We start from the raw sequence: 9,178 nt of genomic DNA, 5'->3' as shown, positions 1-9,178 counted from the left end.
ATAAAGGACAGAAATGGCAAGGACCTAAGAGAACAGAAGAGATTAAAAAGAGATGACAAGAATACACAGAAGAACTATACAAAAAAGGTCTTAATAACATGGATAACCATGATGGTGTGATCACTCACCTAGAGCCAGACATCATGGAGTGTAAAGTCAAGTGGGCCTTAGGAAGCATTACTATGAACAAAGGTAGTGGCAGTCATAGAACTTCAGCTGAGCTATTTAAAATCTTAAAAGAGGATATTGTTAAAGTGCTGCACTCAATATGCCAGCAAATTTGGAAAATTCAGCAGTGGTTGAAAAGGGCAAGTTTTCATTCCAATCCCAAAGAAAGGCAATGCCAAAGAATGTTCAAACTACAGCACAATTACACTCATTTCACATGCTAGCAAGGTAATGCTCAAAATCTTCCAAGCTAAGCTTCAACAACACATGAACTGAGGACTTCCAGAGGTACCAGCTGGACTTAGAAAAGGCAGGGGAACCAGAGATCAAACTGCCAATATCCGTTGGATCACAGAAAAAGCAAGGGAATTCCAAAAGAACATCTACTTCTGCTTCATTGACTACACTAAAGCCTTTGACTGTGTGGATCATAATAACCTGTGGAAAATTCTTAAAGAGATGGGACTACCAGACCATCTTACTTGCCTCCTGAGAAATCTGTATGCAGGTCAAGGAGCAACAGTTAGAACCGGATATGGAACAACGGACTGGTTCAAATTGGGAAAGGAGTATGTCAAGGCTGTATATTGTCACCCTGCTTATTTAATTTATATGCAGAGTACATCATGCAAAATGCTGGACTGGATGAATCCCAGGGTGGAATCAAGATTGCCAGGAGAAATATCAACAACCTCAGATAATGCAGATGACACCACCCTAATGACAGAAAGCAAAGAAGAACTAAAAAGCCTTTTGATGAAAGTGAAAGAGGAGAGTGAAAAAGGTGGCTTAAAACTCAACATTCAAAAAATGAAGACAATGGTTCCCGGTCCCATCACTTCATGGCAAATAGTTGGGGAAAAAGTGGATAGGGTGAAAGATTTTATTTTCTTGGGCTCCAAAATCACAGCCATGAAATTAAAAGACACTTTCTCCTTGGAAGAAAAGCTATGACAAACCTAGACAGTGTATTAAAAAGCAGAGACATTACTTTGCCAACAAAGGTTCGTCTAGTCAAAGCTATGGTTTTTCCAGTAGTCATGTATAGAGGTGAGAACTGGAACAGAAAGAAGGCTGGGCACTGGAGAATTGATGCTTTTTGAACTGTGGTGTTGGAGAAAACTCTTAAGAGTTCCTTGGACAGCAAGGAGATCAAACCAGTCAATCCTAAAGGAAATCAACCCTGAATATTCATTGGAAAGACTGATGCTGAAGCTGAAGCTGCAATGCTTTGGCCACATGTTGGGAAGAGCCGACTCATTAGAAAATACCCTGATGCTGGGAAAGATTGAGGGCAAGAGGAGAAGAGGGTGACAGAGGATGAGAGAGTTGGATGGCATCACTGACTCAATGGACATGAGTTTGAGCAAACTCTGGGAGATAGTGAAGTACAGGGAGCCTGGTGTGCTGTAGTCCATGGGGTCACAAAGAGTTAGACACAACTTAGCAACTGAACAACAACTACTTACCTCAGTATGTATGGTACACACACACACACACACATATATATTTTTTTAAATTGGGATCTTGCTGTACTTTCCATTTAAAGCTTTACCACTGTTCACTTATTTAAAATGATACTTTAAGCAATTTCCTACAGCCTTAAATATAGTATTAATAGCTGAATATATTTAAATATAAATTTATTTATTTATTTATTTTTAATTTTATTTTATTTTTAAACTTTACATAATTGTATTAGTTTTGCCAAATATCAAAATGAATCCTCCACAGGTATACATGTGTTCCCCATCCTGAACCCTCCTCCCTCCTCCCTCCTCCCTCCCCATTCCATCCCTCTGGGTCGTTCCAGTGCACCAGCCCCAAGCATCCAGTATCGTGCATCGAACCTGGACTGGCAACTCGTTTCATACATGATATTTACATGTTTCAATGCCATTCTCCCAAATCTTCCCACCCTCTCCCTCTCTCACAGAGTCCATAAGACTGTTCTATACATCAGTGTCTCTTTTGCTGTCTTGTACACCGGGTTATTGTTACCATCTTTCTAAATTCCATATATATGTGTTAGTATACTGTATCGGTGTTTTTCTTTCTGGCTTACTTCACTCTGTATAATAGGCTCCAGTTTCATCCACCTCATTAGAACTGATTCAAATGTATTCTTTTTAATCGCTGAGTAATACTCCATTGTGTATATGTACCATAGCTTTCTTATCCATTCATCTGCTGATGGACATCTAGGTTGCTTCCATGTCCTGGCTATTACAAACAGTGCTGCGATGAACATTGGGGTACACGTGTCTCTTTCCCTTCTGGTTTCCTCAGTGTGTATGCCCAGCAGTGGGATTGCTGGATCACAAGGCAGCTCTATTTCCAGTGTTTTAAGGAATTTCCACACTGTTCTCCATAGTGGCTGTACTAGTTTGCATTCCCACCAACAGTGTAAGAGGGTTCCCTTTTCTCCACACCCTCTCCAGCATTTATTACTTGTAGACTTTTGGATCGCAGCCATTCTGACTGGTGTGAAATGGTACCTCATAGTGGTTTTGATTTGCATTTCTCTGATAATGAGTGATGTTGAGCATCTTTTCATGTGTTTGTGAGCCATCTGTATGTCTTCTTTGGAGAAATGTCTATTTAGTTCTTTGGCCCATTTTTTGATTGGGTCATTTATTTTTCTGGAGTTGAGCTGTAGGAGTTGCTTGTATATTCTCGAGATTAGTTGTTTGTCAGTTGCTTCATTTGCTATTATCTTCCATTCTGAAGGCTGTCTTTTCACCTTGCTAATAGTTTCCTTTGATGTGCAGAAGCTTTTAAGGTTAATTAGGTCCCATTTGTTTATTTTTGCTTTTATTTCCAATATTCTGGGAGGTGGGTCATAAAGGATCCTGCTGTGATGTATGTCAGAGAGTGTTTTGCCTATGTTCTCCTCTAGGAGTTTTATAGTTTCTGGTCTTACATTTAGATCTTTAATCCATTTTGAGTTTATTTTTGTGTATGGTGTTAGGAAGTGTTCTAGTTTCATTCTTTTACAAGTGGTTGACCAGATTTCCCAGCACCACTTGTTAAAGAGATTGTCTTTAATCCATTGTATATTCTTGCCTCCTTTGTCAAAGATAAGGTGTCCATATGTGCGTGGATTTATCTCTGGGCTTTCTATTTTGTTCCATTGATCTATATTTCTGTCTTTGTGCCAGTATAAATATAAATTTAAATTGAAAATATTACTTTACATTGAATAGCTGCATTCCCATCATTTAGATACACCGTACTTTATTTAGCCAGGCAGCTATGTGGGATGTTTTTTAGTCAGTTTTCACTAGGTGTAGCTGCAGTAACAACATATTCCCACATCTCAGGGGCTCATAATCATCAAGGCTCATTTCTTGTCCTTCTTATATTTCCTTCACAGCGTAGTTGAGGCTTCGCCTCCCTTGGGCTGGGTCAGCTGTGGCTCTAATTCTCTGTACAAGCCAAAGGAACAGCCCCCAGGGACACGTCAGTTTTGTGGCAGAAGACAGAAGCGACTGAGCAGGTGGAAATAAGCAATGGCTCTTAAAGTCTCTGCCACAAGTTTTGTCCCCACACAGGCCATTTGCAAAGGCAGTCATGGGGTCAAGGCCAAGGTCAAGGCCAAGTAGTGGGCGAGGCCACTACTCCTGCCAGAGAAGGCGCCACAGGTCACACGCAGTGGGTGGGGCTGTATAATCCTCTTCAGGAAGGGAGGGTGAATAATTGGGAACAATAATACAATTGTCTGCAGAGGTTCCCCTGTTGAAACTATTAAAGTGCTTTTGAACTCTTTTTTTTTAATGATATTAAATCTCATGCAACTTTCGAAATTAAAATTTTATTTTAAACAAGGTCACACAGGTACATGTTTTTTTCAAAGTAAGCATGTACCTGTGTGACCTTGTTTTAGTTGCATGAGATTTAATATCATTAAAAAAAAAAAAAAAAGGTTTGTCAAACAACCCCCCCACCCCCAAACAGCAGCTTCCTTTAGCCAAATTCCCACACCTCAATCAACTGAAAAAGAACTTTTCCCCAGTCTTACCACGTGCCAGGAATTGTGCTAAACAACTTACCCAGGGTATCTCAAGTTACCACCAGCTCAGGAGGTAAATATTATTATTTATCTTCCTAGTGGAGAAGAAATTCAAGCTTGAGAAGTGATTTCTTTGGCCTGAGCGGCCACTTGCCAGCAGAGGGCAGATTTGCGATTGGAACCCAGGTTACCGAACTTCCGCAGCCGCGGTCCTGGAAGAGCGGTCCTGGCCCGCAGCATCCGCCTCACCTGGGACCCTGTTAGAAACACTGGTTCCTTGGGACCCACGCCAGCCCTGCGGGCTTAGAAACTCAGGGGTTACAATCGGCAGTTCGATGACTCAGATGGACACAGGAAGGGGCGTGTGCCCTGACCACCCCCGCAACGCCGGCTTCAGTGATGTGGGGGCCATTAAAAACACGACTTGGGAGCAGGACATAGGTGCCCCTGGCCCCCATAGTCCTCCCCACTGCCCCCCACGCCCCCACCTCAGCCGGACGGCCGAGGATCTGAGCGAAGGGGCCGCTCCTCTTGCCCAGTTGAGGGGCGAGCGTGTGCAAGCCGGGCTGGGGGCCTGGCTGGTTGCCCTGGGAGGTCTCTGCAGCCCTGGCCCCGGGCCGGAGTTGCCTGAAGTCTGGTCTGGAACCGGAGCCCTTCGCATCTAGGAAGTAAATGGAGGGGGCGGGGGATGGTAGGGAGATGGGAAAGCCTACAAATGTCAGAAATTTCCAAATCAAGTTCATGGCTGAGCTTTATAGAGGGTATAAAGCTGAGCTTGCTTGCCTGGTTTCAGCTCCTCACCCCCACGCTGACGGGCTTCAGCTCATCCCTTCCCTGCCCCCACACTCTTCCCACTCCACGCCTCACCCCCACCCCATGCCACAGAGCTGGGGGTAGGGTGGGGGTGGAGAGCTGAGGGTCGTCGGTCAAGAACCCACCCTGTGGCTGCAAGGCTTCTCCTGTCTCTGTGGAACCCCGGAGGGTGGCTGCTCCCACAGTGTGGGGCTGCGCTTGAGCTGGGGCTGCTACCTAATACCACCCTGGGCCCCTCATCCTGGGGGCACCCAGCTAGTGCCCTCCCTCTCTTGGTCCTGCTGCTCCCCAGGGGCACTGCCAGGACACAGGAGATGGGTCCCTCTGCCCTCAGACCCACGGATCTCCTCTCTCCCTTCCCCTCTCTGCCTGTCTCCCCCTCCTGCCCTCTGATGGTGGAGGGGGTACCTTGCCCTCCTTGGAGCCATTACTCTGCCCTTCTTCCTTTTCACTTCCTCAGCAAACCCTCCCAGGTTCTTCGAAGAAGGACCTTCAGGGGCAGAAAGGGCTCTGCCTGAGTGGGGACGCCGGGATTGGAGTGGAAGGCAAATGTGGGAGATAGTTTGAAGGCTAAATCAACAGGACCTGGTGGCTGATGGATGTTGAAGACAGGGAGAAGTCAAAACCCAGGCAGCTGGGAAAACAGGCCTGGTTCCCGGAGCCGGAGATGTGAAAAGTTTGTTCATATTCAAGGTGATGGGAGGACTCCAGCCAGTGGACAGGTCCAGAAGGCCATTGGGAAGGGCTGAGCCTGGATGCTGTTCATGGAAGAGATTAGGGAGCACTGGTGAGGACCACTCCTGGGGAGTGAGCGGATGAGCCTGCAGGGGGCAGGCAGAGGCTCAGGTCACAAGGTGGAGATGGCCCCACCTAAATAAACGGGACTGAGGCCGAGAAGGAGCAGGCAGGGAGGCTAGCATGCTTATAAATAGCTAGTGGGGACCAGCTGGCCCACAGCCCCATGCAGGCCGAGCAGGGCTCTCAGCTGGAAAGGGATGCAGGCAGGCCTGGGAATCAGGCATCCATGTATCCAGGGAACCTGGTACATAATAGGTGCTCAGTGTGTGTGTTTCTAACTGTGAGGAACGCATGAAAGACTGGAGTGTGTTAGTTTCCTGTGGCTGCCATAGCAGAGTAGCACAGGCTGGGTGGCTTAAACAACAGAAATTAACTTTCTTGCAGTTCTGAAAGCCAGAAGAGTGAAATCAAGATGTCATCACTTTTGGTTGCTTCTGAGGCCTTCCCCCTCAGCTTGCAGATGGCCATCTCACTGTGTCTCTGCGGGGTCTTTCCTCTGTGTGCTAATCTTATCTTCTCATAACACCAGTCATATTGGATTAGGGCCTCCCGGTGACCTCACTGAAGCTTAACCATCTCTTTAAAGATCCTATCTCCACGTCTAGTCATGCTAACTGGGGGTTAGGATTTCAACAGGTGAAGTTTGTGGGGACACAATGCAGCCTGTAACAGGGAACAGTGCATATAGTTGGGGGCTTTCCAGGTGGTAAAGAAGCTGCTTGCCAGTGCAGGAGACAATAGGAGACGCGGGTTCAATCCCTGGGTTGGGAAGATTCCCCTGGAGAAAGGAATGGCTACCCACTCCAGTATTCTTGCCTGGAGAATCCCATGGATAGAAGAGCCTGTCAGGGTGCAGTCCATAGGGTTGCAAAGAGTCAGACACAACTGAAGCAACTTAGCACGTGTGCATGGGGAGATAAAATATACACACTGAAGTAATTTTAAGAAATGGTGAACAGTTAATTGTTAAACTGTGTGCTAGAGAGAAACAAGAAAGTAAGACTGTCTATAAGAAATGATTACACATGGAAATGCTGAATAAAACGAAGTGGAATTCCCTGGTGGTCCAGTGGGTAGGACCCTACATGTCTACTGCAGGGGACATGGGTTTGATCCCCTGGTCTAGTACTAAAATCCACATGCTTTGCAGTGCAGCCAAAAAAAAATGGTGGGGGGGATTTTCTCATGAGTCTCACTCAACAACTTCTCCTCAAGAGTAGCTCCTGTTTGGGAAATGTCATCATTTAGCTGGTCACTTGAGGGACTTCCCTGGTGGTCTAGTGGTTAGGACTCTGTGTTCCCATTGCAGGGGGCCTGGGTTTGATCCCCAGTTAAGGAATTAGATCGCACAAGCTGCAGTAAGAACCGGCCTGCCTCATCAAAGGTCCTGCACATGGCAACGGAGATCCCGCGTGCCGCAAGTCAGACCTGGTGTAGCCAAAAAAGAAAAAGTTAAAAAAACAGGTCATTGGAAAAGCAAAGAATCCAGGATCTGCGAGTGAGGAAAGGGGGGAAAAGAAGAAAGTATATGAAGTGGGCAGTCCGAGTCTCTGTTGCAGGTCCCAACCCAAATCCCTTCTGTCTCTTCCAGTCCAGACTCCACCTAGCAGCTAGAGTGATTGCTTAAATTTTAAGGCGCTGCCTTTACAGAGTGGGGAAAAAAAAAAAAAATCTAGCAGTGTAGCTGATAATACAGTGAAAAATAAGTCTCCCTCTAACTCCTACTTCCCACCCGCTCAGCCCAGAAATAATCTCTGGACTTGCCACCTGTGAAGCAGACCACAGCGTTTTCCTGCTGAAGACGCTTCCCCGGGTCCCAGAGTCTGCTCTTGGACCCTGCCATCCTTTCTGCCCTCGGTTCATCCTGCTGTCCTCCTGGCTCCTAGGGAAGCCTTTCTGGCTTCCACTCAGTTACTGAGGGCAGTGCTCCGTGGCCCTTCCCCTGCTGTTCTCTCTGCCTGGAATACTCTTCAGGGCTCAGTTCAGTTCCATCTTGTTCAGCAGCAAGTCTTTCTTTTTAAGTCCAACCCTGTTCACAGTATCAAGCCCTCCACCCTCCAGTCAGGGACCCAAACCCCTGCACCACTGAATTCCACTGCTCTACTGTCAACCCCCAAGAACCCGATGGGGTCAGCCCCCTGTCGGAAGGTGGGAAGGGCTCCTGCCCAAACATGGATGAGCTTAGAAGCTGAAGGATCATTCATTTCCTGACTATGTATCAGGGCAATTCCCTGATGGTCCAGTGGTTAGGATGCTAAGCTTCTACTACAAGGCCACCTGAGGTGAAGAGCCAACGCCAACTCATTGCAAAAGACCCTGATGCTGGGAAAGATTGAAGGCAAAAGGAAAGAGGGGTGGCAGAGGATAAGATGGTTAGATAGCATCATTGATTCAATGAACATCCATTTGAACAAACTCCGGGAGATAGTGAAAGACAGAGAAGCCTGGTATGCTGATATGCATGGGGTCGCAAAGAGTCGGACACAACTGACTGAAGTGAACAAAACCAAAAACAAAACAAAACTGCAAGGGGCATGAGTTTGATCACTGATCAGGGAAATAAAATCCTGTAAGACAGGAGGCTGTATATTGTCACCCTGCTTATTTAACTTCTATGCAGAGTACATCATGAGAAACGCTGGGATGGAAGAAGCACAAGCTGGAATCAAGATTGCGGGGAGAAATATCAATAACCTCAGATATGCAGATGACATCACCCTTATGGCAGAAAGTGAAGAGGAACTAAAAAGCCTCTTGATGAAAGTGAAAGTGGAGAGTGAAAAAGTTGGCTTAAAGCTTGACATTCAGAAAACGAAGATTATGGCATCTGGTCCCATCACTTCATGGGAAATAGATGGGGAAGCAGTGGAAACGGTGTCAGACTTTATTTTTCTGGGCTCCAAAATCACTACAGATGATGACTGCAGCCATGAAATTAAAAGACGCTTACTCCTTGGAAGGAAAGTTATGACCAACCTAGATAGCATATTCAAAAGCAGAGACATTACTTTGCCAACAAAGATCCGTCTAGTCAAGGCTATGGTTTTTCCAGTAGTCATGTATGGATGTGAGAATTGGACTGTGAAGAAGGCTGACCACCGAAGAATTGATGCTTTTGAACTGTGGTGTTGGAGAAGACTCTTGAGAGTCCCTTGGACTGCAAGGAGATCCAACCAGTCCATTCTGAAGGAGACCAGCCCTGGGATTTCTTTGGAAGGAATGATGCTAAAGCTGAAACTCCGGTACTTTGGCCACCTCATGCGAAGAGTTGACTCATTGGAAAAGACTCTGATGGTGGGAGGGATTGGGGGCAGGAGGAGAAGAGGAACGACAGAGGATGAGATGGCTGGATGGCATCACTGACTCGATGAATGTGAGTCTGGGTGA

At 46.3% G+C, this 9,178-nt stretch overlaps 1 non-coding gene across 1 annotated transcript; it reads left to right on the top strand.

Annotated features, from left to right (window-relative positions):
- The first annotated feature begins 7,057 nt into the window (after positions 1-7,057).
- On the top strand, positions 7,058-7,130 carry TRNAG-CCC. The gene has a single exon. It is a non-coding gene; the product is annotated as a tRNA-Gly (tRNA).
- The last annotated feature ends 2,048 nt before the right edge of the window (positions 7,131-9,178 follow it).

Source organism: Bubalus bubalis, chromosome 2, assembly GCF_019923935.1.
Source record: "Bubalus bubalis isolate 160015118507 breed Murrah chromosome 2, NDDB_SH_1, whole genome shotgun sequence".
NCBI lineage: Eukaryota > Metazoa > Chordata > Mammalia > Artiodactyla > Bovidae > Bubalus > Bubalus bubalis.
This window is presented reverse-complemented; position numbering and strand designations above follow the sequence as displayed.